At 30.9% G+C, this 2,198-nt stretch overlaps 1 non-coding gene across 1 annotated transcript; it reads left to right on the top strand.

Annotated features, from left to right (window-relative positions):
* Nucleotides 1-253: 253 nt before the first annotated feature.
* Nucleotides 254-357, top strand: LOC112761335 (small nucleolar RNA R71). The gene has a single exon (XR_003181735.1). It is a non-coding gene; the product is annotated as a small nucleolar RNA R71 (small nucleolar RNA).
* The last annotated feature ends 1,841 nt before the right edge of the window (nucleotides 358-2,198 follow it).

The raw sequence follows: 2,198 nt of genomic DNA on the forward strand, positions 1-2,198 counted from the left end.
TTTATTCTGAGCCAATATGGCATTCAGAGTATCAATTTCAAGAACTCCCTTCTTCTGAGGCGTCCCATTACTCACAAGATTCCTCTCAGAAGTGTACATGAACTGGTTATTAGCAACCATGTCAATGAGTTCTTGAGCTTCTGCAGGCATTTTCTTTAGCTGAATGGATCCACCTGCAGAATGGTCCAGTGACATCTTGGAGAACTCAGACAGACCATAGTAGAAGATATCCAGAATGGTCCATTCTGAAAACATGTCAGGAGGACACCTTTTGGTCATCTGCTTGTATCTTTCCCAAGCTTCATAGAGGGATTCACCATCTTTTTGCTTGAAGGTCTGAACATCCACTCTAAGCTTGCTCAGCTTTTTGAGGAGGAAAGAACTTAGCCAAGAAGGCCATGACCAGCTTATCCCAAGAGTTCAGGCTATCTTTAGGTTGTGAGTCCAACCATGTTCTAGCTCTGTCTCTTACAGCAAAAGGGAAAAGCATGAGCCTGTAGACTTCAGGATCTACTCCATTAGTCTTAACAGTCTCACTGATCTGCAGGAACTCAGTTAAAAACTGGTAGGGATCTTCTGATGGAAGTCCATGAAATTTGCAGTTCTGTTGCATTAGAGCAACTAATTGAGGTTTCAGCTCAAAATTGTTTGCTCCAATGGTAGGGATTGAGATGCTTCTTCCATCAAACATGGAAGTAGGTGTAGTATAATCACCAAGCATCCTCCTTGCATTATTATTATTTTCGGCTGCCATCTCCTCTTCCTTTTCGAAAATTCCTGTAAGGTTGTCTCTAGATTGTTGTATTTTAGCTTCTCTTAGTTTCCTTTCTAGAGTCCTTTCAGGTTCAGGGTCTGCTTCCACAAGAATGTTCTTGTCCTTGCTCCTGCTCATATGAAAAAGAAAGGAACAGAAAATAATAATAGGGATCCTTTTTACCACAGTATAGAGGTTCCCTTGTTGTTAGTAGAAGAAGAAAAGAATGTAATGTAAGGAAGAGAAGAGGAAAAACTCGAACACAGAGGGGGAGGTGGTGTTCAAATTTTTGGATGGAAGAGAAGTGTTAGTAGATGAATAAATAAATAGAAGGAGATGAGAGAGAGGGAATTTCAAAAATTAATTAAAATAAAAATTAAAAAATAAAGTTAAATTTCGAAAATTAAAGTTTGAAATTAAATTAAATTAAAATTTAAAACAATTAGTTAATTAAAAAGGAATTTTGAAAAAGAGGGAAGGGATTTTCGAAAATTAAAGGTAAAAAGTTAGTTGGGCAGTTTTACTAAAGATAAGAATCAAACAAAAAGTTAAGTGGTTAAGAGATTTTGAAAGTCAAATTTTGGCAAGATAAGATTGAAATTAGAAAAAAGATGTGATTGAAACAAAAAGATAAGATTGATTGAAAAAGATTTGAAAGTCAAATTTTGAAAAGATAAGAAGTTAGAAAAGAAGTTAGAAAAGATTTTAAATTTGATTTTGAAAAAGATATGATTGAAATTGAAAAAGATATGATTGAAAATTATTTTGAAAAAGGTTTGAAAAAGAAATTTAAAAAAGATTTGATTTTGAAAATTAAAGTTGATTACTTGACTGATAAGAAACAAAAAGATTTGATTTTAAAATTTAAAGATTGAACCTTTCTTATTTGTCAAGTAACAAACTTTACATTTTTGAATCAATCACATTAATTGTTAGTAATATTTTCGAAAATTATGAGATAGAATTAAGAAAAAGATTTTTTTGAAAAATATTTTTATAATTTTTGAAAATAAATAAGAAAAAATAAAAAAGATTTGATTTTTGAAAAAGATTTTGAAAAAATGATAGGATTTTCAAATTGAAAATTTGATTTGACTCATAAGAAACAACTAAATTTTAAAAAGTTTTGAAAAAGTCACCTCAAATTTTTCAAAATTTATGAGTGAAAAAAGGGAAAGATATTTTTTTGATTTTTGAATTTTTAATGATGAAAGAGAAAAACATGAAAAAGACTCATAGCATAAAAATTATGAATCAAAACATGTGATGCATGCAAGAACACTATGAATGTCAAGATGAACACCAAGAACACTTTGAAAATCAAGATGAACATCAAGACTTATTTTTGAAAATTTTTTTATGAAAGAAAAGCATGCAAGACACCAACTTAGAAATTTGCAAACTTCAGACACTAACAAATTGAAAATGCATATGAAAAACAAGA

Source organism: Arachis hypogaea, chromosome 16 (assembly GCF_003086295.3).
Source record: "Arachis hypogaea cultivar Tifrunner chromosome 16, arahy.Tifrunner.gnm2.J5K5, whole genome shotgun sequence".
NCBI classification, from domain to species: Eukaryota; Viridiplantae; Streptophyta; class Magnoliopsida; order Fabales; family Fabaceae; genus Arachis; species Arachis hypogaea.